This window comes from Protopterus annectens, chromosome 7.part0, assembly GCF_019279795.1.
Source record: "Protopterus annectens isolate FY-2018-M chromosome 7.part0, PAN1.0, whole genome shotgun sequence".
NCBI classification, from domain to species: Eukaryota; Metazoa; Chordata; order Ceratodontiformes; family Protopteridae; genus Protopterus; species Protopterus annectens.
Genome location: NC_056739.1, coordinates 1,062,134,197 through 1,062,162,180, shown reverse-complemented (window position 1 = coordinate 1,062,162,180; position 27,984 = coordinate 1,062,134,197).

Sequence of the window (27,984 nt, the reverse complement as noted above, 5' to 3'; positions counted from 1 at the left end):
TTTGACCTTGCATACTTTGGCTTTTTGGAGAAAAGACAATATTAGTGGCAATGGGGGAATGCATATGGAAATCCCTGAGGCCATCAATGGACTAGAGAGACCCTTGGTTCCAGGCACTTTTGAGGTATTAGAGAAAAGAAGTCATTACATATGGAACTGGCCAAGAAAGCAGACAGAACACAGTAAGGCTCTTCCAAATGATGGAAGGTCATTCAAGCTGTCACCAAACTGAGAGGCTGCTTGTGTGGCATTAAAAAGACAGTTGATTTGGATGGGAATGACCATTGCTGCTGTAAACTGATGTGAGCTGATTGCCCATTTCCAAAACCTTGTGGCCTGCCAACACTGGGGATAAGACCTGGGTCTCCCTTGTTTGTTGAAGTACTGTCCTGCTGACATATTGTGAAATTGGATGGACATTGCACCCTGGAAAGGTGGTCATGTAAAGGCTGCCATAAGAAAAGGACCATCCTCATCTTTATTACATTTATGTGCAAACAGACATCTTTTGGCATCCATGTCCATTGTACGATCAGCTCCAAACAACGCCTTCCACCCTACCCCAGGACTGATGCATTCATGATGATTGTGACTATCGGGAGGGGAGGATGAGAAAGGACAGTCTTCTGCTAAAATGCAAAGATGAATTCTCCAGACAAGATGCTTGCAACATGCCCAAGAGAGAAATGGCTACTCTTGAGTCATAGGATATGACATTTGCAACCACTGAATTTGTAGGCATAACTGCAAAATTCTCATGTGTAATCTGGCAAGCTGAATTACTATGCCTCTCAGCTTCTGAACATTACAGATCTTAGCACTGCCTTTTAAAATCATAGCAGATGATCAGAAAGAGAAACATTTTCTTTTTGTTTCAAGACAGAGTGTTTTCTTGTGTTAGACCCTATATAGTAACTGATATTGAAACTTTGTATAGTCTTAGCACAGCTGTTTAATAATGTATGTTCCTTTAAACATGTTAGTCTTTATGAAGAAAATCAGTAAGTCCATGAAGGGTGGGGCACTCTGGATGAAAATCATAGTGCGATGTATAAATCATAGCTGCTGACAGGTATTATAAGTATATAGTTGAAGCCATGAGGCCCAGAGCCATTATGATTAGAAATGGTGATGGACTGGGGTGAGATAAAAGGAAATGAACTGCTTTCTGAATGGATTGGATCTTCTTTGGGATAAAATGTAGCAACTTACAGACCACATCCAGATGGCAGCTGATGAATAATTGTGCCTGTGATGGCTCCAGTTGTGACTTCATGATGTTCACTGATATTCCCAAGGGCAGAAACAGTTGTGGACTTGTGGAGGCAGCTAAGAAATAGCTGTCTAGGTGTGGGAATACCAAGAACCCTTGCAATCTCATGTGAGCTACCACTACTGATTTATTAGCTGAACACCCTGGGTCCATGGTGAGATCATATGGGAAGGTTCTAAACTGGTGCTAGCTGGCTGCAACCTAGAAGCACAAGAACTAGTTGAATGCTCTTGCAAGTTTTGTGTATAGACAGACATCCAGGGGATCCAAACAGCACATACAATCTCCCTTCTAGAGGCATGAAAGAATGGACTGCACTATGACCACCCACAACCTGTTTTTGTGTATTGATGAATTTAGGCCATTTAAATCCCAAGTGGGCCTAAGGATCTTTGTTTTAAAGGGAATCAAGAAAGAATCTTAAATAAATTCATATCCTATCTGGTCTGTTGGGACCTCTTGGATGGCTTTTTTCTTCTAGAAAGTTTACAACCTCAAGGCTGGCTGCCTTCTTTTGACAGAGTGAGATGTCTGGGAGTGGAAGGGAAGTAACCTATGGAGGGGAGATGAATGGGATTGTGTGGTCTGTGGATATTATTTACTCGATGAATATCCTCTCTGGTCTGGTGGGACCTCTTGGATTGTCCCACCAAACCAGAGTATACGAGTCAAGGTTTGACTCCTGACTGCCTCCAGAGGTGGACAGTCAAGCAAGTCCTCTGGGATTCTGCACTTGGCTCCAAAGGGAAGGACAACAGAATCCCTGATTCTACAGACTCCCTCTGCCTTTGTGATGGCATTGATTTAATAAGTTCCTGTAACCTTAGGAATTTCTTTATGAATGCAATTCAAAAGTTAGGTGTTGGATTTTTGAAAACACAAAATATTTGCACTCTTCTGATTCTTGGCAAAGGTCCATCTTCTCCTACAGCTGCAAGCATCTTCCCCTCTTGCTCTGTCTTGTGCAGCTTTTTGTGAAACCTGGAGTCCAAATAAGGAGGAACCATTATAGGAGGGATTGGGAAGGCATGCCTTGAAGCTTTCCCCAAAGTCCCATAACTAGCTGAAGTCAGGAATGTCTCCACACTGCAGCCTGCAGTTAACTATAACTGGAGCTAGACAATTTGTGAACCCCCTTGGTGCAGTTGATAATCCACAGGGTAAGGCAGAGAACCGATAATGTGATCCAGACAACACAAATCCTTAAGAAACAAATATGATGAATATAGATGTGTTGATAAGCATCTTTTAAATGGATCTATGTCAGTTCATTGAAAAAACACATTGTAGAAACCCATATGGGTGAGACCATCTGGTCGATAATGCAATTAATCAAAAAACTGGCATAAATCTACATGACACCTGCCAATAAGACAGGCAAAATTTTTGCAAGGAGGCAAGCCCCTCAGCACCCCCCACACCCACTGCTAATTATTTATACCATCTCTGACATCGCACTATAATGGGGAAAAGGGCAAAATCCCTGAGCTCTACTGTTCACGATCAAAGTCAGAACGGTTCCTGAGCTCTACTGTTCATGATCAAAGTCAGAACGGTTCAATGTACCAAACTGTCAACCATATGGGTTTCAACAATTTGTTTTTTGAGAGTTTGACAATTACCTTTTTTAAACCTGATGTTACCGGGAGGGAGGGGTAGCAGGTTGTGAAGTGCTAGCATTTTGGACTTGAGCACTATCACAAATTGGTTTAGGAAAAAAAAGATCCAGAACTGGTCACCAAGCATTTCCTGTCTTTAGCATCCAAAGCATCATTGAATAAAAACCCTTCCCAAACTGGGAAGGAGGAACTGGGTCCATCACTTCCTCAGACATCATATGTTGAAAGAAAGGGAGAAACAGAGAATCTGATCTGATGAATGAGGAATTACGCCTAGAAAGGAGGAATTTCTACCACAGCCATCTGTAACCTTGATGAATGACATTCAGAACCAATTTGTCTGAAACTATCTGTTGTCAAAGAGAGAAGTGAAGATTCAGATTTTCTGGAAGAGAAAGGAGACTGCCAAGGTGGGGTTAGGGGCTGGGTTAGGGTTTCACGATCCCTTAAATAATCATTCTGACTTGTTAGACTATCCTTGGTTTGGGGGAGGTCCTGTATTCCTTTTGGAGCCACTTTCTATTTCTTCTTAAATGTCTGTTTATTTTCTTTCTTGCCAAAATTGGATGAGTGTTTCAAGAATCCTATAGAAAATTTGGAAAAGAAGGGCTGAAAAATCCTAAAGATTCACTGCATCTTAAATCGTCTCATTACACATTTTGATAACTTCTGCAGCAGAGGGACCAAAACTAAACATCTATCCAAAGAAGAATTTAAAATCTCATTTTTCACAACATCTGGGAGGTTTTGAGAATGCAGCCAGGGAAACCGCCGCATAATAGTGCCAGTGGCCATAGCCCTGGAAGAAGTGTCAACACAGTCATACACACACTTTAAACAATGAGTTGTATCTGTAGAATGGAAGAAACTGCTGGCAAAACATTTCTCCTAGTTCACAATTACTCAGAATAAACTTTAATATATGAGTCTGACAATTCAAAATTCTGAGAATCAAAGTTGAAGAAGTATACACTTTTTCCTCATCCTTATCAAATATTTTCCTATCCCTGTCAGAAAGTGCATGATTGGAATTAACTAAATATTTACCAGCTCTAGGAATAACTAAAGCTATAGCTGCTTCGTCAGGTTTGGCTTGAGTGTATAACAAAATTAAAAGATTGAGGAACTTTATGCAATCCATCTGCCTTTTTAGGGACAACAGGCTGATTATCAGAAAATTGCAGGGAGTGACACAGATACTTTCCAGAGTTGAGAGCATTGGAGGATTGGGTGAAGGTTCTAGAAATTCCATTTGTAACAGTTTATAGTATTTTCTGAGGAACTGAGAAACCTCAGTGTTCTCCCACTGAGAACACTGGCATATTCTGGAAATAGTCTCAGAGAAAGAGAAATCACCACAGGAAGAATCAGATAATGTGCTGTCCTCTGAATCCAAAGTAGAAATCTGAGGAGAAACCCCTCCATCTATCACTTCATCTTCCTAACCAGAGTCAGAATCTTTAATCTCTTCAGGAAAAGAGGCATCCCTTTTTCTTTTACCAGAAACCACCTTATAAGAAGGATCAATAGCCTGAATTAGACCCTGAGCCAGATCAGTAAACTACTACTGTCTAGAGAAATTTGGGGAAAAGCAGATACATATTTAGTTTTCTGTGTCTTTTTGACAGGAAAAGTGAGGCCAACAGAGTTGTTAATGGCATGAACATCTCCCCAATGATAAGCACAACATTTTGACTAAACAGGGAAGCCTTCTGTGTTCCCTCTCCCAGTATTGACAAAAGGCTCTCCCTTGCCAACCTAGGGTACCCCAACAGCTGCAGAGAATGTGGTTAATCCCTGGTCCATAGGGCCATAGGTGCTACATCACAGGCATCTGAGGTAAAACATAAGGGGGTCTGAGGACCCAGCTTTGGCCACAGCAAAGTCACCCACCTGCAGCTGAGGCAAATTGGTAGACTGATGTGTTGCCCAAGGCTGTTTGCTTAACTTTTTCTTTTTGTGGCTTGAAGAAGGGCAGACCATGAGACTGGTAGTTTGTTCCTTGGTCAAACTGAAAATGATGCCTCTTTCCCCTGGGAAAATAAGCACCATAAGTAGGTAAAAATTAAAAATTGCTAAAAATCACTTTGTCCTCCATAAAAAAACACAGTGAATGTATTTTAATATACTTTGTCGTGTGGAAAAAGTACAAAAAACACAATTTCTCCACTGAAGACCACTGAAGAAAATGGTTTTCAGCTACTTTTAAGCTGACAGGGAAAGTGCACTTCCATTTAAAAGTACAAATAAGTCTCATGATAGTCCATTAAAATACAAATTCCTAGATTAAAATAACTTTCCTAAGCGTGAAAGTACATTTAAATAATACGTATTTTTATGTGGAAGGGTTTCCTCTGAAGTGAAGTTATCTGCCCAGCAAAGGCACAAGCTGAACACTGATCCTTGAAAGCCCACAGAAGAGTGCTCTCTTCAGGATCATGAAAGCTCTAAAGGGCTTGACACTCAAGTCTGTGTTAGGCAGCTCAGCTCAAGCTGTTTAATGGTCTGAGCATGTGGAACCTGTCCTGAAGCTTTGGAAGCTGTCAGGCTGCTATATCCTTGGCAGGATATAACCAATATAGCCAAGACTACTGCAGCCGTGATCAATATTATGAACATCTTCCCTATTTACTAAGCAGCATAATACAAGTATTCACAATAGCTAAAGGGGGCTACACTGCAAATGTTTAACAAAAGACAATAAAAAAATGAAATCAACAGACAAATTATGAAGAAAATGAATATCTCAGAATGTTGTACACTATAAATTATATTAGTAACTTAAAATAAGCAGCTAACAGCTACAAGAATATATAAGCCATCACAATTTAATTACATGCAAGTTTAGCTACATGAAAACACAAAACAAGTTTGGAGATTTTTGGAAAGAGATTCCTAACTTAGGAGGACCACAAAAGCAAACATTGCACTCATCAGACAATCTACTTGTAAGTGACAATAATACAGCAGAACTATACAAGGAAAATTCTGCATTTGATCCAGCAACCAATAATAGTATCGCATAAATAGAACTTATATTTTAGATGCAAAATATTTCTTCCAACAACATTCTCCAGCAGACATCCATACCCTAATATCTCACATCCCAGCTGCCCAGATTTCTACTCTACTAAAACTTCAGCAGATGAAGGTGATCATTACTTACTAAAATCCTAGAAACAAGCTCATTAGGTCATGATGCAGTACACCCATTATTCTTGAAAAATGGGCAAAATATTAAAAACCGGGCTTGTAATACATCGTATTAACAACTTCTTGCCGCACAAATAATCCATGCAACTTGAAATGTAGTAACAATGGTTTTCCCTACCCAAAACAAAATCTCTGGTACCTCTTATTACAATAACTCCAATAATATCCTATCTATTTCACTACTACAAATGCTAGAAAAAACATTTATGAATGACTGCAATACACAGTAAAATGTGGTATTATTAGTTACATGGCCAACATGGGTTCCATTTAGGATATAGCTCATGAACAACACTTTACTGTTTAACTAATCAAAATACATTAGATCAGGATCAATATTCTGATAATGTTTAGGTCATGAAATGAAAAGAAAGAAATATCACCTGAAATGAGATGAAAAACATTTTTTTATGTTGGGAGCTATCCCCATACAATAAGCAATACCTTCTGTACCCTCCTAATTACTAACATCAGCTCTAAGGTGAGTGCAACTTAGAGAAAGGAAATTTGCTCCTATTACAGAAATCTCCTTCACATACAGAATGTGGCTGTCACACATTTAATCAAGATATTTTGCTACTTCCAGTGCTTTCTGTTGCTAACCAAAGGCATTTAACAAGTAAAACATCTATAGATTCTAAGAAAGCTTCAAGTAGCATAAATCACTTTTTCTACAACAAAATTAATCTTAGATAATAAACAAACTGCATGTTGATAACTTACTGGAGAATTAATGTTTTCCAAAAGGGTATTAATATATAGATATCACCAAGCAAAAATAAATTTACCACCACATGGCAGTGTATTAAGCTGGTCTGAGGCATGGACTGAAAAATGACAGCCTTTTCTATACTCACTAAATGTGGCATTGCTGTTTAGAGAGTGTAAAATAAAAGAAAAAAATAAATGGAAAAAGTAGAGTAGGAATTTGTATATGTGAGAGAGAGAGAGAGAAATTCAGTGAATGACTGAGAGAGAGAGAGGGAAACAATGAGTGAGAGAAAGACTTGGTATATACTTCTCAACTTTGATTAAAAATTCTGGATTAAGCAAACAACATGAGAAAAAGCTGTAAAATCAGGGACAAATAACTTTAATTTTACATCAACATGCATTTTCTCAACAAAATGAAATATGAAACTATAACATTTGGTTTCATTGACTGACACTAATCTTCACTAATTTGCCCAAAAGTCAACATTTTGAAGGGAAAGAGCAAAAATTAAGTACAGTTAAGAGGCATGAGGGAGGGATACCAATGCCTTCTACTTTATAAAGTTTCTCATTCATTTACTCAAAATGAGACACCTAAAATGTGCTCAGACAAAGGAGTAGCTGTGATTGCTGTGCACTTATTTCTGTGTATATTTGTCTGTATGGGTGTATATTTCTGTCTATCTCTGAGTGAGTTACTCTATCTTAGCTCCTATGTATCTGAGTGTGTATGCATGTGTGTTTGGACATTAAATACTCACATAACTTATATTTTAGAAGTAAAATACTTCCTCCAACAATAGCAATTACATATACTATAGCAAGTTTGAAACATTAGGCAGAGAAACTATTTTACATCAAAAATATATAAAATGTGTCTAGTAATACAAAAAAAAAAACAAAAAAAACCAAAAACAAATACAAAACATTTTAGCAGATACCCCATTGCGTAAGCACAATTCTGCCTTTCAGGGTGGGTGTTAACAGAAAATAATGGACCTTCAAGGGATGGTGAGGCTCTCCGCCATACCCATGGGTGGTCTGCTATTTCCCTGATAAAGTCCATTCTGTTGGGAATTGTTGCTTGCTTAATTTAGACATAGTAAACACAAAAGCAACACTTTTTGCAGCTGCTTTACCTCTTGCATTTAGTGATTTCAGCTTCTAATACCTGCAGTATAAATAATCAGGTATGCTGTGTACTTATTTATGTTTGTTTTACACCTAACATCTTGTGTTAGTTCAACTGCTCTATGTTCCAGATGGTCTGCTACTTGCTGCAATGTCAGTGGAGCTTTTTTTATCTAGACTCCCTTTGTAAACAGAATCTGTACAACTGGGACTTCACAGATAACAAAGACAAATAAACAAATACGTAAAAATAATGACTAATGGTGGTATAGTACAGAAACTGGGTTTTGTTTTAGTGCATGGTTGTCTTGCTATAATGCCATAAATTTCGGACATGATGTAACCAATACTGGCTATGAGTGAAGCAGTAAAGGCCACGTAGCAAAGTGTGCTGGTCTGTAAACCACTGAATAGACTTTGTCCTAAGTGAGTTTCTGAATCTATATACCAAGTCTGAGCTTCAGAGAAAGTTTTTTTGATATCCTTAAAGGTTAAAATGCACTTAGCACACAATCAGTCCATGAAATGCCAGACTCATGGCCTTACACATTATCATCATCATAAGGTACACCTTTACCAAGATAAAGAGTATTCTTTCACAGGAAACAAGCTGAACAGCAATGCTGTCTTCATCACTAAGGCTATCACGCCTCTCAACCTCTTAGCTTAAAAAATCTGGACAAAGCCAAAAATAATGGAAGGACAAAGCCCCCAAAATAGGGACACATTTTAAATATTGCTCTTATCAGCTTAGAAAGTTGCTAGAATAAAAGTTATTGTGTTACCATACATTTTCTGAAGGATATAAAGTCTAAAACTCACATGCCTGTCATTATTTAGTAAATTCAGTCCTCATCAATTTGCAACAAAATCCAGAAAAACATAAATTTTATGAGGAACACACCAAAAATATAAGTAAAAAATCTGGACATTCTGTGAAATTCTGGACAGTTGAGAGATATTAAAGGAAAACGCCACCCTATAACTAAAAAAGCATCTTTTTTGCTCTGTCTTTGTTTCCTGACCTATTTTAACACCTCAAAATCACTTCAAGTGCTTTATTTGTAATTTTAGCCTGTTTTCCACAATATGGCTACCAATGGGGCTTGATGTATTAAAGTGATCTTGTACTCCCTCAACCCTTTCTTTTTCGCATAATACTTTGTATGGTTTATGCCAGACATAAGGAAGAAACTTTGAATTCCCATGCCATTGACATATAATGAGATTTGGAAGGGTCACTGTTATTTTCTTTACCTTCTGTAAAAGGACTGCTTCTTTTCTGTCTCTAATCACCCTCATTTATGTTTTGCTCAGACCTTGTTTTATACTATACTTACAAGTTATCCAGCTACAGCCAGAAAATTAACTGAATTGCAGGTCTTTGTTCAGTATTTTCCTAGATCAGGAAACAAAGATAGAGTGAAAAAAAAACATTTTTTTAGTTCTAGGAGTGGAGTTTTCCTTTAAGACTACTCAATCTCTCTCTTTTCTAGCACGTGTTGGGCAGGAAAATACAAATTGTAAGTTTTTTACTGCTGTCTACACAGCTTACTGCTGCAGTATCATCAACATTTGTATTCATATTTATTTTAAGAAAGGCAGGTAGGTCTAAAAGCAAGCTGGCTATATACATTTTGGAACTGCCAGTTAAACTGTCCTTTTAATTATAATACAGGATGCAATGATAGATAGCTAGTTTTCCAAGTTAACTTATATTCTATTTTTTAACCATTGAGCAATAAATGTTGTCATAAAGATAGATACACAGATGTGTTTTTTGAAAGTTTACTTGCGATTACCTATATTTCTTTTACTCTGTCTGAGTCTGTGTCTCTCTCTGTTTCTCCCTCTCCACCTCTCTGCCCCTCCCCCTTATCTTTCTTGCTCTCTTTATGACTGTCTTGTACCTTCAATGACTGATGTATTATGTGACTAAACCACAGGTTTCAATTACTTGATATAACATCTTATGGATGGTTAAATCTATCTTTCAATGTCATTTTACTTTAAAAATGAACGGTTTACCATTGTGGATGTTATACTAATTAATGTGATTAAATATCATATTTGATTAGCTTTGCTTCTAGATGTAAACACTTAATTTACTGTTAACACTATAGCATTGTTCACTGTTTTTATACTTTTTCTTTTCTTTCCTTCTTATTTCAGTATATTAGTCCCAAAATAACATTTACTTTGCATCATTCAGTCATATCATTAAAATATCATTATAAAGATTCAGTATTAAACATAAATGTATATAACGATCCCACTGCTACACAGTTCATTGCCAAGGACATGAGACAAGCCTTAGCTGACATTTTCAAAATGAGTCTAAATGTTTATTATGCTGTTAACATTTAGGGAAAGTAATTACAATTCTCTAGTTGAGTTGTTTATATTTTTTATTTATTTAACATACACAGCTTTATGAGTTTTAATACTTTTACTTGTATTTTATTGAAGGAACATCTAACATTCATCATCAATACATATACAGGTTTCCTGACATGTTCTGTGTATAATCAGTTAAAAAGTATTGAGTGAGGCACTGTACATAAAAGTAAATCAATACAGAGAGCACTGCAGCATCAGTAAGTTTTGTGTTTATCTTACCTTTCATCAGTCCCTTAAATGGTGTACATTTTCCCAGCAGTACTTGTACTATTTAAGTGAACCTCTGTTGGTCTTTTCCTGAGGTGACATTGATGTCAGTCTCGTGCAGCTAAATTCAACACAAACATCAGTTCATGTTCTTTTATTTTTCTATTGAGGAAGGATTCTCCAGAAAAGGGGTCGGTAGCATGCTGCCCTCAAGTAAGTAAACTGTGATTACGGCAAGCAGCTTGTGACATCTACAAAAACAACTGTGTACAAACAACAAAATGATAATATTCTTCCAGTGATAAGCCTTACACCAGCTATAAACAGATAAGATTTAGAGGGGGCAGTGCCTAATGGCAGTTGCTTCAGATCTCATCAGGAAAATGCTTCTTTTGTCTTCTTCTTTTTTACCAGAAACTTCAAGAAAAGCAATTAAAGAGGAAGGAAACATGGTTAGATTAAGTTACAGTGCTGAGAATCTGTTAAAAATTGGATCTGCATTCTCGTTATGCTGTGGGTTTGATCAGCTTCTTACAGTGAGGCCTGATAGCTCAAACATACTACAAGAACTGCTACAGCTAAGGATGTTGCTGTTGCATGGAAATGAATGCAAACTTCGAGCAGATTGCACGTTCATGGCAACTGGTAGTAACAAAAAAGGAAAAGATGTACCAGATTGAGGAAAAGAGGGACCAGAGCTGGAATTTCAGTCAGATTGAAGGTACGCTCTCACAGGCCTGCACTGTCTTCCATACTACTAGCCAATGTACACTCACTTGAAAATAAGATGGATCACTTTAGACTGGAACTCTCAACACAAAACAAGGTAAGGAACAGCAATTTATTTGTTCTTACTGAAATGTGGTTAAATCAAAATATCAGTGATAGCACAGTAACTATAGAGGGCATGACTTTATTCAGAGCAGACAGAATTCAGTCACTATGTGGCAAGTCCAGAGGAGGGGGAGTGTGTATATATGTTAACAACAACTGGTGCAGCAACTGTGTAGTGACTACCATCTTCTGCTCATAAAACATTGAAATTCTGTCACTAAAATGCAGGCCCTTCTATCTTCCAAGAGAGTTCAATAGATTATGCATCACAGCAATCCACATCCCACCTGATGCAAATATCAGTTATGCTCTGTCCACCTTATATCAGTCTATAAGTGACCTGCAAAACAGAAATCCAGAGCATGCAATAGTAATTGCAGGAGACTTCAATCAGGCTAACCTAAAGACTGTATTACCCCACTACCACCAGCATGTAAACTTTGCCACAAGGGGGGTAAATATACTGAATAAGGTCTACACTAACATCAAAGGTGCATATAAATCAAAACTTTATCCACATCTAGGGAGCTCTGACCACTTAGCCATCATGCTGGTTCCAGCTTATAAATCCATACTGAAAACAAATAGGGATCTGGCCTGAGGGAGCATTCTCAGCTCTATAAGACTGCTCTGACTGTACAGACTGGTCAGTGTTTAGAGAGGCTGCTGTTTCAAACAACCATATTGACTTGGACACATACACTGAGTCAGTCACAGCTTACATTTCTAAGTGTGTGGAGGATGTAACAAATACCAAACTCATCACCATACGGGCAAATCAAAAACCTTGGCTAACTAGTGAGGTGTACGAGCTCCTGAAAGTGAGAAATGCAGCTTTCAAATTACAAGATATATAAGCTTTAAGTGTGGCCAGAGCAAAACTGAACAAAGGTATCAAAGAGGAAAAAAGATTGTATGGCAGAAAAATCTAAAGCCACTTCAGGGACCCAAAGGATACCAGACAACTATGGAAAGGAATTCAAACCATCACCAACTACAAGCCTACATCAGCTTCATGTGATGATAGCATTGAGTTTCTGAACCAACTGAACAAATTCTTCAGTAGGTTTGATGCTGACAACAAAACAACAGCATGCAGAATTCCTGAAGACAAGGATGCAGTGGTGCTGAGCTTCAATACAATCAGTGTCACCAGAACCCCAAAATGTGTCAACCCAAGGAAAGCAGCTGGCCCTGGAAACATCATGGGCAGGGTACTAAGGGAATGTACGAAAGAACTGGCTCCAGTACTCACTGACATCTAACTCCTTCTAGCCAGTGTTCCGAAATGCTTCAAGGAGATGACTATCATTCCTCTACCCAAAAAACCACAGCCAACAACTCTGAATGACTACTGAGCAGTTGCTTTAACCTCGACGGTAATGCCTGGAGAGGCTGGTCAAAGATCATATAGCCTCAATCTTACCTATGACACTGGACACATTGCAATTTGCATACAGGACAAACCCCAGTACAGGGGTTGCCATCTCACTAGCTATCCATGAAACACTGACCCACTTAGAAGGCAAAAACGGCTATGCAAGACTGCTATTCATCGATTTCAATTCTGCCTTCAACACTGTCATCCCTCAGAATCTGATATCGAAGCTACTTCAAGTGGGCATAGACTCTCATTTATGCAATTGGATTCTGAGCTTCCTTACTAAAAGGCCTCAAAAGATTTGTGTGGGAGATAACAGCTCCAGAAGTATCATCCTGACACAGGAGTACCACAGGGGTGTGTCTTAAGCCCTCTCCTTTTCACTCTGCTGACACATGACTGCATGATCAGACATGAGACGAATAGGATCTTCAAATTCATGGATGACACCACTGTTATAGGCCTGATCGAAAAAGGAGAGGAGGAGGCCTACAGGAATGAGATTGATCAACTACTGGTCTGGTGTGACAGCAACAATCTAGCACTGAATGTCAGCAAGACAAAGGTGTTGATTGTTGATTTCAGAAGATCTCAAGTACCACACAAACCACTAGTGATGAAAGGGATGACAGTGGAAGGGGTCAAGAGTACAAAGTTCTTGGGTGTTCATATCACGGAGCACTTATCCTGGTCAGTCCATGTATCAAGCACAGTCAAGAAAGCTCAGCAACACTTGCACTTTCTAAGGAAACATAGGAAGGCAAAATTACTAAGCTCCATACTTCAGACCTTTTATAGGGGCACCATTGAAAGTGCTCTGACCAACAGCATTGCAGTCTGGTATGGGAGCTGTAACAATCAGGATTGGAAGGCTCTCAAGAGAGTTGAAAGGGTGGCAAAAAGAATCATTGGCACCTCCCTTGCACCTCTGGAAGATCTACACAAATGCCGGTGCATCAACAGGGCCAAAAAGATTTCCAGTGATCCAATGCATCCTACCAGTGGTTTGTACACTCGCCTGTCCTCAGGCAGGAGATACAGAAGCTTGCACTGTAAGACCACCAGACTAAAAAACAATTTCTTTCTGCGCTCCATTAGACTGTTGAACTCTTGGGAAAAACTAACCATGATGTTTGTTACATAACTTGCCTATCAGGGGGCTTATTTTATGGATGTGTAATAACCAAGTGCAATACTAAGGTAGCCCACCTACACACTAAAGGACTGTAAAGTACGGTATACAAACTGTGCAATAATTCAGTCTAATCTTAGATATACTGCTATTGTTTCAATTTTACTTTGATAATATTACCTTCATATTGTTCCTTGTTTTCCCTGTCTCCTGTTCTGGGATGGGTGTGGGTCATTGCTGTCCTACTTTACTTACTAATTGCTACTTATTAAATTTCTACTGTGATATTTTATTAATTTTTCTCTGTCTATATGTGCAACTGTTTCCTGCATTGAAAATGAAGCATTGTAATTTCATTCAGCTACACTGCTGTGTAGTTCTGAATGACAGTAAAGTTTTCTTTGACTTTGACTTTGATAAGAGCCCCACCCTCAAACAGACCAAAGGACATGTAGTAGAGAAGGATTCATATCTAAGCATCAAAGACAGAAACATCATGCCCACAAACAGTGGAACCACAAAAGTGGCCTGCACCACACATAAAACCCAAAAATAATGAAACAAACATTTTTGCAGAGGGATAAGCCTCCCATACCCTCATATGGGGTAAAGGGGGCTTTGCCCCACCATCTTACTTAAATACAGCTGCACAACCATAGGGAAAAAGCAAACACTAATGTGGAGAAGAAATGTTCCCACAGCCTGTTTGTAGCATACAAACACACTTAAGAAAAATTTGAATTATACATGCATTTCCATAAAATGTATGCAAAACAACTTTTCCACTATCTTATCTTACAACTTTCAAAACCCACCCAACAAAACAATTAATAATAACATCAATAACACAGTACATGTAAATCCAGTAAATATATATGCAAAGTCAGTAACAGACCAGGGCAATGTTAATGTCCCAGTAGTACTGTCATCAATAATAAGGCTGGCAGAAATCTGACATGCTCCCAGATTATATAATCATGTGCAGAGGTTGTGCTCACCAAATGCCATCTTGAACAGTTTATTTTGTTTGAAATGACATTTAAACTAAATGCATTTAATGACTTGCCCTGACCCCTTAGTCCTACAGAGATCTTTCCCTTTAAGAACTTTTAAGGTTGAAGCTATGGCCAGAACTTTATTCTGCATTAAGACCTGAAGCTGTTGCTCTCACCTATCATTTAAAAGATGTACTCAGTCCAGAAAATGTTGTCAATATACACTGAGAAAAGCTGGACACATTACTTTCAATTGTTGCCACTTACAGCCATAACAATTCTTATTTTAGATGTGCATGCCTATTAAAAATCGTGTTTTGTATAGCTGCATACTGTAAACATTAGTTTAAACAGTTCTAAACAGTCTATGGTGATTGAATAATAAAGTTTCCAAGAGATACTCAGAAAAAATGTATTTATTTCAACTGAAGTGTCTAGCTGCACCCTTGGTTAAGCAAGTTCTTTACTCAGATGAACTGTCTTTGAGAAGGAGCAATGTAACAGTAAGAAATATTTGGTAGTTAGACAGTATCTTACAATTTTGTACAGGAAGCAGAAGGATGTTACAACAGTTTTTAACAAACAGTTATTGCAATCTAGTCCTGCCTTGAGACAAATTATCAAGGGCTTCCTTACCCTTGCCAGATCACAGCCTCAAAAATATCCTTGGCAGAAATAGTCTTAAAAACTCCCGACAAGCAGCAGATCCTCTGGTAGAAGAAGCGTAATGACACCTTACGTTTTTTTGCAATTTTGTATAACATCAGGTTATACAGTTACCAAAGCATTTTCACAGGATCTGTTTAGGGATAATTAATAAGAAGTTATGTACCTACCATAACGTTCCATGTTAGTTGTCTTCTCTCGCCTTCTTTCTTGCTGGATGGGTTCAGCACTTGCTAAGCTCGAGAGCTAATTTTACCAGCTCGAGGCAACCCTATATCCCATGATGCAAGGTGTGACTACCCCAGATCTCATTTGGTAGCTATGAAAAAACCCTGCCAGTAACCTTCTTCCCAGAAAGGAAGAAGAGGAACTACATGTGGAAAGAAACACACAGATATACCCCAGGGATTACCTCAGTGTCACTGCTCAACAGAGGCACAGCAAAATAATGGGTATAGTTCCCCATACTAAAGGGATGGCGTAAGCCACAAAACTATGGGCTAGGCTTGTAAATGCCCTCGGGCAGATAGCCTAGTATGAACCTATGAACCTATGAACCTATGAACAAAGCAAATAACCACTAGAGACTAGTGACACTTCCTACTGGGGTCCATAGAAAGAATGAACCCTACCCAGAGAAGAGTACTACTTCAAGGTCTGTCCAGGCTAGGGGGAAGGAGGGAGGGACGCGAGAAAGAAGGCGAGAGAAGACAACTAACATGGAACGTTATGGTAGGTACATAACTTTTTAATGTTAAGTTGTCAAACTCGCCTTCATTCTTGCTGGATGGGACCGCGTCCCTAGCACCTCTATCCTGGGTGGCTCAATGGAACAGACTCTTGAGAACTGTGGAACCAAACCTATCCCTGTCCCTGGAGGCCAAGTCCAATTTGTAATGAGAGACAAAGGTGTGACGAGTGGCCTAAGTGGCTGCCGCACAAATGGTGTCAATAGGTAGCCTATCCTGAAATGCTGTGGAAGTGGCTAGGCGCCTGGTAGAATGTGCGTTTGGTTTCGAGGGCAGTTGCTTGCCCCTAAGGAGATAAACATGAGAAATGATAGAAGACATCCATCTGGATAAGGTCACCTTGGAGACCGGAAGACCCTTCCTGTTTTCTGCATAAGAACGAAACAGTTGATCAGCTTTTCTGAATTGTTTAGTTCTGTCCAAGTAATATCTGAGTTGGCGATGGACATCCAAACAATGAAGTTTCTGTTCCGCTCTGTCAGAATAATTAGGGAAAAAAACTGGCAACTCAATAGATTGGTTAATATTCGTCTGGGAAGCAACCTTGGGCAAAAAAGATGGATTAGTTCTTAAAGACACTCTATCTTTGTGGAAAACCAAGTATGGGGGACGGACACAGAGAGTGTGAAGTTCAGACACCCTCCTGGCTGAAGTAACAGCAACCAGAAAAATTGTCTTCCAGGAAAGAAATTTTAATGAGCATGTAGCAGCTGGTTCAAAGGGGGGCAGAATCAAGGATGCCAGCATTAAATTCAGGTCCCATTGCGGAGGGGGATCTTTGACTGGGGGTTTCAGCAGAAAGATCCCTCTAAGAAAGGCTTTGCAAAGCTTGTGAGACATTATGTTTTGATCCGCTAAGCCAACATGAAAATTTGAGATCGCTGCCAGCTGAACCTTAACTGTGGAGGAAGAAGAACCCGATTGAAAATCTCAGCTAGGAAGTCCAAGACTGACTGCACTGGAGCAGTAAAGGGATCTATGTCCCTAGACTTTGCCCAGAAGGAAAAACGCTGCCATTTACTAGTATAAATCCTTCTGGTAGAGGACTTTAGAGAAGCTACTATGATATCTCGCACGGGATTAGAAATCATAGGAAGCCTGGCTAAGGAAGGAAGTGGAGCAACCAAGCAGTGAGGTTGAGAGAATGAATGGCCTGGTGCAGATGACCCAAATGGTGGGTCAGAAGATCTGGAATTGGATCCAGATGCCAAGGCTGAACCAAGAGATGACGATGTAGGGACAGAAACCAAATTTGCTGAGGCCAGTAAGGGGCAATGAGAATTAACTTGGCTCTCAAGACGGTAGCTTTCTGAATCACTTGAGGTATCAGCGGGAATGGAGGAAAGGCATAAAGAAGTCCCCAGGGCCAATCCTGGGTTTGAGTGTCTCTGGGGGGATGGCCTGGTAGTGGAAAGAGGGAGAAGAAGTCTGGGCATTTGCTGTTTTGGGGTGTAGCAAAAAGGTCGCAGCAAGGGACGCCCCACTTCTGAAAAATCTTGTCCACTACTGATTGTTTGAGAGACCACTCGTGTGGCATGAGAATAGCTCTGCTCAGTCTGTCCGCTAAGAGGTTGGATTTCCCAGGGATATGCATTGCTATCAGAAACCGATGAGAGGAGATTGCCCATTGCCAAAGTCTGAGAGCTTCTCGACACAGTGGATAGGACCTGGTCCCGCCCTATTTGTTGATATACCAGACTACGGACATGTTGTCCGTCTGAACTGCAATAGTCCCTAAAGGAAGAAAGTTGCTGAGGGCTTGCAACATTAAAAACACTGCTCTCATCTCTAGGACATTTATGTGCAGATGGTATTCTATGGGTTGCCAAGTCCCATGGACCATCCTGCCCTGATAATGCCCCCCCACTCGATCAGAGAGGCATCCGAAGTGACTGTGGCAACTGGGACTGGGGGAACAAACAGTCGGCCTTGATGGAGTTGCGGAGAAGACATCCACCAGGTTAAGTGACTCTTGCAAGATTGCGTCACGAAGATCTCATGGCGCATGGGAAGCTGCTGGAATGACCACTGGGTGAACAACATCCACTGCAGGAGACGCATGTGGAAGCGAGCTAAAGGAAGCAGTACGATGGCCGCAGCCATAAGACCTAGCACCTTCAGGACAAATCTGGCCCTGATCTTTCTGCTGAGTAGTATGATCCAAACATACTTTTGGATGTCCAGAATTCTTTGGTTTGTGAGTCTTGCTGACATCCCGACAGTGTCTAATTCTGCGCCTATAAAGGTAATAGATTGGCAAGGAGACAATGAAGATTTTTCGAAGTTTATAGAGATCCCTAACTGGTTGCAGATGTGAAGAGTGTAGTCCCTGGCCTTGAGAAGTTGATGCCTGGTGGTGGCAGAGAGGAGCCAGTCGTCTAGATATGGAAACACCTGGAATCCTTGACGTCTCAGGTGAGCCGTGACCACTGCCATGCATTTGGTAAACACTCTGGGGGCTGTAGTGAGACCAAAGGGCAGGGCTCTGAATTGAAAATGACTGGTCCCCAGCCGAAAGCGGAGAAACCTTCTGGAGCACCTGTGAATTTTTATGTGATAGTACGCCTCCTGAAGGTCTATTGAGCACATCCAGTTGTCCTTGCCCAAAAAGGGTAGAATGGACTGAAGCGTGACCATCCGGAACCTTGCCTTCTTGACAAACTTGTTTAGTTTGCTGAGGTCTAAAATTGGTCTCCAATCTCCCATCTTTTTGGGAACCAAAAAGAATCTTGAGTAGATTCCGGATCCTACCTGGTCTGCTGGTACTAGTTGGATGGCTCTTTTTGCTAGGAGCTTTGATACCTCCAGCTTTGCGAACTCCCTTAGACCGGGTGAAACATTCGGGAGGGATTGATGAGGAGCAGGGTATCTCACAAAAGGGATATTGTAACCCTCGGATATGATCGACTGTACCCATTTGTCCTGAGAAAGGGAACGCCAGGCTGTTGGGTACAGCGACAATCTTCCCCCGACTGCCTCCAAGGGTGGACAGTCGGGCAACACCTCAGGGATGCTGGAAGGGTTTATCAGAGAGAGGCTCTCTGCTACCCTGATTCTGCGGACCCCCTCTGCCCCTAGGGCGGCGTCTATTGTTATTACCCCCTCTGCCTCTGGGGGTAAACTGACCACGTGCGTCCGGTGTGACTCCCTGAGATTTACGGAACCACATTTTCCCTCCCTTCTGACCTTTAGGATAGGGTCTTGAGGGGGTGGAGAAATGGACTCCTACGGCAGAAAGAGTCTTGCCGTCTTGCTCACACCTGGTCAATGTGTCCTTCACCTGAGGTCCGAACAAAGCCAAACCATCGAAGGGAGTATTAGTGAAGGATGCCTTAAAGGGGTCTGCGAAATTACAAAGCCACATCCAGGACTGACGCCTAAGTGCTACTCCTGTGCCTGCGGCTCTACTCACCCCATTGGCTGCATAAGAAATGAGCCGCATGGAGGAGTTAGTTATAGAATTTAGGATTCCGAGCTGTGAGGCAATTTTCTCTTGAGCCCCAGCAGCTGATGGATCCTGAACTACCTCACCTAATTCCTTGAGAATATCTCTCTGAAGCCGGGTAAAGTGACAGAGATAGTTCAGCGAGCGCATGGAGAAGGTCGCTGAAGAAAATACCCACTTACCGTACCTATCCATGGTCCTAGAGTCCTTGTTAGGAGGATGGACAGGTACAGAAGGATTGGCAAGTTCCTTCTTGGTGGCAGCTGCCACCACCATGGCATCAACAGGGACACCTTTGGTGAGAAACTGTTTGTCTGCAGGGGCCGTGATGAATTTAGAAGGCCTCCTGGGGACTGGTTCCACAGAATCCGGGGCCGCCCACGCCTTTCAAGCCACCACTTCCATGAGTGGGTCGAAAGGCGGAGACACCCAGGAGGTGGAGGGTCGAAATCCAAAAGCCTCCAGGTATACCGACTCATCCTCGGAGGGGTTAATGGAAGGCCAGTTCCCCCTCTGCTTAAGGAGTTCCAGGATGTCTGAAAAGGAGACATCCTCAGAGGGGGACTGTGGGGAACCCTCCGACTCATCTAAGTTGGTATCTGATGTCATAGACTTGGGGGAGTCTGTGTGCTTCCTCTTGCATATCCTCTTACTCGGGGGTTCTCCGGAAGGATCAGGAGAAACCTCGGAAGAGGAAGTTCTTCCCAATGGGGAACCCTGGGGCGATGGATCTCTGGGTCTGGGAGCAAGAGAATGGAAAGAGACATCAACAGGCACCGAAGAGGGAGGAGCTAATGGAATTGACCATTGACTCAGCTCCGGGGCTAGAACACTCCTCATCACCTCAAAGGCTCCCCTTCCAGGGAGGCCAGAAGACTCCTGCTCCGAAGAGACAGGAATCCCGGTCCCACCGAAAGAGAAGGCTCAGAGGCCGATGTCGGTGCTGAGCTCACCAATGCCGAAGCTCCAAGAGGGAGAGCGGGGTCGGACAATGGTCCGATGCCACTCGCCCCCTCGGAGCCGACAAGGGAGACCCGACGACCGGATCCCTCCAAAGAAGGTCTCATGGAGGAAATCGGAGTCGAAGACGACAGAGCCGACAGGGGAAGTATTGGCTCCGGCGCACCCATGGTCAACGTTCCAAGAAGCTCCGGCTCCGAACTCTGAAGGAGAGTCGTAGGAGGAATTTCAGGGGGATTTGGGATAGCGGTCATCTGCTGAGATGGGCTATGGAGCATCTGGGCCAGTGCCTGTGACTTCAGCAGTCTACTTACCACCCTCTCCAAGTCATGGTCTGACAGCCTGGAAGACCTTGAAGATAGGCTCTGATGGCTCCGCTCTGAAAGTAGAGGAGATCCCGGAGCCGAGCAAATTGACTCCAGGGAAGGGGACCGAGATCTTTTCTTGGAAAGAGCCATCAGAGCCGAAGACCCTTCGGGTCCAGATGGAGCCGACAGCTTATCGGCACCAGTCCTGGTCAAGGATATGTCGGCTCCGGCCGGAGCCGACATCGACATAGGTGCAAGTGTATCGGAGCCAGCCGGCACCAATACCACCACCTCAGAGATAGAGAGATCGGCTCCAGCCGGAGCCACCGCCGAAGGCTTAGGTGCCAAAGCCTGGGCTTTAGGTGGCTTAGAGGGCTTTGCTGACCCAGTCTTGGTCGGGGAACCCTCTGGCTTCAACAAGCCACGTAGAATTAATTTGTTCCTACATTCCTGCAGGACTCTCTGGCTGAAGGAGTGACAAATAGCACAGGAGTCCTGCAGGTGTAAAGGCCCCAGGCAGTACACACAAGAAGTGTGACCATCTGTCAAAGACATTTTCTGACAGCACGAGTCACACTTCTTGAAGCCTGAGACCTTTACTTCTTTTGACATGGTATGCAACACACACACACACCAGTCACACAGTTAACTAATAAAAAGGAGAAAAACTGACTAGGACACACAGACTTCCTGACAGAAAAATAATGGAAGGGAAGCTTAAGGCCTGAAGGGAGGAAAAAGTATCCCTAATACAAATTAGAAAGGTAATATAGGGCAAGATAGATAGATACTACTTTACACTAACTGTTAAGAAAAGGAAATAAGGAAAATGGAAATTTTCCTGACTGACTTTTAGTACAAAATACTAAATTTTTACCTGAGCTGGTAAAAGGAGACCTCTTCGCGAAGCGGCAAATGAGATCTGGGGTAGTCACGCATTGCATCATGGGATATAGGGTTGCCTCGAGCTGGTAAAATTAGCTCTCAAGCTTAGCAAGTGCCGAGTCGGAGCCGAGGATCGGCTCTGAACCCATCCAGCAAGAATGAAGGCGAGTTTGACAACTTAACATCTGCTATTCACCTAAAGCTAGAGAAAGGAATAGTTGCTTTTACTTTGCCTGTCAATGTAATATTTAATTTGAATGTGAAAATCCGGAGTATACAACAGCATTTTCCTTTGTTCTTTTGCTTTGGAAATAACACTGACACCATGAATGGAATTATTTGGAGTATCTTCTGTAACCATTTCGGTAAGGAACTGATGTTTTTAATGACACTATGTTGTGATGAAATACTGCCCAATGCTTTTCATATATTAGTGCCTATAATTCTGATAATCTTCTGGCATGGGTGATTGATAGGCAAAAGCAGATAGCACAGCAGATGTATAAAGCATGTCCAAAATCAAAAAAGAAGAGATGGTTCATATCTACTCAGATGGAAACTTGATAATGTATCTGTTGAACAGAAAAGCTTCTATGTTTGTTTAATTTATTGTTTTACTACATTAAAGTTTCCATCTGGGTGAAGTGTGATGTGTGATTGCTACTAGAAGAAGTTTTCTAAGATACAGGTACTGGGGATATTCAGAAATCCTTAGTGCTTATATGAAGTAGTAACTATCAGAAGCTGGGCTTTGTTTCATTTTTTGCTAGTATCATGGAATGTGGCTAAAATGGCTAAATCTACATCCCAAATACATTAAGTAAAAAAAAGCATATTTGAGTTACAGATCTAGATGCAGATCTAGCCATTTTAGCTACATTCCTTGACACTATATCTATCAATATAGATAGATATAATGTTATGAAATTTGTACTATATTGATCTATCAATCAATATCTATCTAATATAGATATAGATATATGGTTGCACTTTGCTCTGTTGAATAATCAGCTTATCAACAAAGTGAAATGCTTAGAGACATTTGTTGAAAGCACTCTTTGTTGAGTTGTAGGTGTTGTAAGAATTAAGATCAAGAGCTTTTAGTTATGATCAGTGTGGGATTAGGTTTTAATGCTGAAAGTTTCAGCATTATGGGTGAAAGTGTGTGTATTTAGTATTTAGTATCAAGTATTTGCAGGTTAGGGTTAGAATAAAGGGAAAAGAAGGGGATAGATTTAGTGCTGTACATGTGTGATGCATGTGAAGTGTGTCTGAGTTTTTTTGTGTAGTGATGCATGTTATGAAAAGGGTTTTTGGTAAGGTGCATGTTTGATGTTAGAGGCAGGGGCATGATTAGGGTTAGGGTAACATATGTTAGTAAGGTGGTGCAGGGAGGCAAAGCGGTCACGTTCACTAGAACTTAAAAAAATTAATACGAGTGGTATATGGGCTGGATAGTTGCTTTCAAAACAATTTTTTGCATGTTTTCCTGCCAACTATGGGATGTTGTCATGTGTAATAATAAAGATGCTCCATGCAGTCACATAAAGGGCAAGGATAGACCTTATTCACGTAAGGAATGTATGTAATCCAGGACACCTGGCATTGTACATTTTTATACTGTAAAAGACCTAGACTAAGACCATATCAGTTACCTAAGTATGATTTCTTACTTATAGGTATCCTAGTTTCTTTCAAAATTTGAATGACTTTCTGAAAGAGAAAATGCCTATCAAGAATCCAGAAGTGATTATCTTGGTGGTCAATTTCGGAGACACCATGTTTGGATACAGTACTTTGCCATATCATTCAGACAGAAAGGACAATTCTCATGGAAGCTGAGTAGTAATTTATAGAAGCAATGACTCACATTGACTTCTTTGTTGATCTGGTGCTATGAAAGTCATGCACAGTTGATCATCTTTGTCTTTTGACAGCATCCTTCTGCATCAGATGTGTTGGACAAAAGGTGTAAATAAAGCTTTGGCACTACATGAAAGTAAAAGACATCTGGTTTCCAGACTTGACCCTGATAGATCATATACACATAAAATATGGTTCACTGTGCATTTACTGTGAGGCAGAATTCTGTAAGATGGTAATTACATTCTTCTCTGACAACACTGAGCACTTATGGGTCCAGGCTGCTATTGGAATGCATAAGAGAGCTACCTGCTGAGACCATCAGCTTTCAGACAGTACAAACCTAATAACTACACAGCTTGAACAGTGAACTGTTCCAAACTGCCTGAGAATTGCACAGCTTGAAGACAGAACTGTTCTGAACTGCCCAGTTCAGTAATTTTAAAGACAGGGATGTGTACTTCCTCTTTGTTCATATACCACATTATTGTAGTGTTCATAGGTTGATAGGTGTGTACTAGGCTAATGGCCCTGGAGCCTGTAAAAGCCTAGCCCATAGGAGTGCTGTTTGTTTGCCAAATTTGGAATAGGCCTAGAGATTACTGCACACAAAAATATTTTAAGGTCAGCTACAATTCTTCATCTCTCTATCTCTCTCTTTTTTTATTTTATTTTTGGGCCTTTATGACTGAGTCCATTTATCCTGAGTTGTAAGAGAGTAGTGATGCAATAATGTACAGCAACTTTTGTGATTTTGTTGTAGTTTTCAAACTGCTAAAATAAGCCAAACAGATGAGCTGAAGCTGACCAAAACAAACGATATCCAAAAACACAAGTCTGCTCATGGGGATGGCTGTAAAACATTTGAATATGTCCCTTTAAAACCAGCCCTGAGGTCATGTGATCTGTGGCGATAAATTGGAGCTATTTAAATACCTGCACTGAGTGTTGCTCTTTAGATCTGATGAAGCATCCTGTGGTGATGTGAAAGTGCTCATCTCTTTTGTTGTATTGTCTTTAATGTTTCATATTTTCTGTGATTAAAGTGTTTTACAGCCATCCACACAAGCAGACTTGTGTTTTGGGTAGTTTTCAAGCTTCAAATTGGGAAAACACCAGATTCAGTTTTAATGATGACAGGGCTGAATTTGTGATGTGAAAAAAAAGGAGTGGAAGGGCTAAGTGGTTTAATTTTATTTAGATTAAATAATATGCTATAACTTCATATGCAGTCTTGAAAATGAAACTGTAGTTACACAATATGGCATCAGTTCTAGACTGGGACAGATACAAAGTATGCAAGGGGAAACAACAGAGTCCAGCAAAGAGATAGATGGTCTGTGTCAGAGAAGACTTGCAACAGCCAGGCATGACTGTTGAAGAAGGTAGGAGAATGGCATTGATTCGAGAGAGATGGTAACAGTTGACATAACATCCCAAACACATGTAAAAATGGGTAAAAAGTGGGTTGATGATGATTGATAGTGATGATTCTAGATTTCTGAGATACTTCATTACAGTGGCTAGCTCCTTTTGTATAAAGGTCAATTAAAAAGTTTATACTACTGTGAGATTTTCTCAACAGCGGAAAATGATCAGAAATAAGGTGCATTCATAATTCCTAGAAACTGAGATGCTGGGTGGGAAGATTGGTGTGACAAGGGAGATGATTTTTCTGAGCTATGATACAGAATCGGAATTACCTAGACATGGTAAGGCCTTACTGTGTCTAATTATTGTGGCTGCCAAAAAAGTTACTAGAAAATGGAAATCAGTATCTAAACCAACTATATTAGAAGTAGTGAATATAGTAGCAGAGATAAAATAACTGGAATTGAGATCTTTAGAACTATATTAGAAGCAGTGAATATGGTATCAGAGATAAAATAACTGGAACTGAGATCTTTAGAAAAGGGTAGGAGAAAACTACATAGGAAAAATGGGAATTGTGTGAGCAATACATACAGGGAAGGACTGATGTTTAAAAGAAGACTATGTAACGTTTGACTGAAATGATTGAGTAGATTATAATTGATGTATAATGTTTGAAACTGGGAGTGTGTCAGTGTGGTTTGTGATGTAAAATGCTTAAAACTAGGATTGTGTCAATGTGGTTAGTTTTCATTTATATAAATGTATGATTGCTTATGTTGTAAGTGATGGTTTAATAAAGATGCTTCTTGTTTAAAAAGGGGGGGGCGGGAACTGAATAATGTATGTAATGTTGTTTAGGTTATATGATATATATAGCAATATATGTGAAGTATAATGTTTGTCGATGTTAATTTGTTAACACAGTTTGATTACTTTTGTATAAATGTAAAATTGCCTATGTCAAAAGTGATAATTCAGTAAAAGTGTTTAAAAAAATAATTCCTAAAAACTGAATCCTAGATGCAGGAATAAGTTGTGAGTTGTTCAAATTTGTGGTGAATACAAAGGTTTGAAATATCTCTAAAACCTGAAGCTAGCTGACTGTTAAATGTTACTTGTTATGTGTTCTCATTAAATACTCATCCATGCCACAGGAACTATGAATCATTTTTGCCCTAAACAAAGTAAAATATTCTGTAATAGCTATTGGACTGCTGCACATTTCAAAGAAGAGAATTGCAAACAGGTCATGGTTGTATACCACTTTGAGTCCAAGAACCCTTCTATATGAGAAATGCATTATAATTAACCATGAGTTATGGGGAATGAGAGGAATTTTACCCGACATGGTGGTTATTTAAAACTTTCTCACGGTTATATACTTGTTCAGAGATGTGAAGTTTAAAATTGATTTGTAACAACCTTAATTTTTTTCTGAATTTTAACGAACCATGAACAATAACATGTCCTCACTGAATCCTGAGATCTTGTTCTATAGATATTTTGAAGAAGAAGCTAAATTTGTTTGCAAGGCATAGAAAAACAAAAGCCTGACAGGAATCCAAGATGGCTGATGTGTGGACAGCTCTTCAGCAGCATTGAAATGAGTACCTTCAAAATTTCTAAACAAGATATATCTGTGACTTGTACAAGTAATAACATAAAAATATGAACTATTCTAAGAAATAGATAGATTTTATGCAAAACAGACTAAATACAAGAAAACTGCAAAAAATGAAATGCTGAAAACTAGCATAGCAACAAGGAATTCAGATCAAAGATCTAGATATATCATTATTTGATAAAAAAATGGTTGATTGAAAAAGGAAGAATTACAGATTGAATTCATAATAAAGCAAAATACATGGATACTAGATAATTAGAAGATCTGGAAAATAAATAGAGTGCAAACAGTATTAAAATAAATGAAGTTCCAGAACAAAAGGAGTGCAACAATGTAATTAACTTTTTAACCACCTAGTTACAAAAATATTAAGTCTGCAAGAAGGTCTTTCTTAAGATACAGAAAGAGCTCATGTCACTTCTGAAACCCCAAAGCCACTCCAAAGTCTATAACAGTTAACTGTATTTCATAACTGGATTAAGAGTTGCTATTAAGAGCTGCTTGGTCTAACCCTCCTGACTAATACCTCTCAACCTCTTACCGCAAGAAATTTGGACAAAGCCTAACATAATGGGGGGGACAAAGGCCCAAAAATAAGGACACATTTTAAATATTGGTCTTATAAAGTTATAATGTTGCTAGAATAACAGGATTTCTGTCACAATGCATTTTATGAAGGATATGAATTCTGAAACTCAAATGCATGTCATTATTTAGTGACTTTAATCCTTATATCATTCCAGTTATTTGTCAAAAAAATGTTATAAGTAACAGACTGAAAATAAGAGGCAAAAATCTGGACATTCTGAGAAAATCTGTATAGTTGAGAGGTATGCAGTCACAATAAGGTAGGAACAGCATCAGAAATATGACAATGAAGTCTGTCAAAACAATGGAAAAAAAAAAGAAAACTGGCCTTTGGCTAAAACTCTTTAAAAAAGAACCCATTCATCCACAACCCCTTTTTTCCCCATTTTTGCACATGGGGTCAGGGTATCACTTCAATAGTAACAATAATCTAGAGCCAAGGTTTACATATTTCCTGCTCTTCTTGTCTTGGGGTACTAGAGCCCTGAGTAATTTGTTGTACATCCTTTCTAGTCTATTTCTCTATCTTTGGTTCAGGGGTGAGTTTGAGATGGAAACACTCCATGTATTTTGGGGGAAGACCCCCACAGAAACACAGAAAGAACATGCAAATGCCAAACAGG